This window comes from Neodiprion virginianus, chromosome 3 (assembly GCF_021901495.1).
Source record: "Neodiprion virginianus isolate iyNeoVirg1 chromosome 3, iyNeoVirg1.1, whole genome shotgun sequence".
NCBI classification, from domain to species: domain Eukaryota; kingdom Metazoa; phylum Arthropoda; class Insecta; order Hymenoptera; family Diprionidae; genus Neodiprion; species Neodiprion virginianus.
The window spans coordinates 21957097-21957394 of NC_060879.1; positions in this window are offsets into that span (position 1 = coordinate 21957097).

Consider the following 298-nt stretch of genomic DNA (forward strand, 5'->3'; position numbering starts at 1 on the left):
ATTTATTTTTCCGTTGTATAATTTCGGCACACATATGTCTTGAACGGGATTTTCTCAACTTTGCAATTTCACCATGTCAACGGTATGTTATCAATGTTTTGCACGCGATAGTTGTTGGTTATGAATACTTATGAACTTCGTTTATGGGCGTGTTCAGTTGCTTGGTTGATAATACGGGAATCTGCTAATACCTCCAAACCGGCCAGACCCGACAAACTGTTACGAAAAATAACCCAGGGTTCTCAGTCTTTGTATATCTTCAGTCAACGTATAAAGTCTGTGATTCGTCCCCTGTCCT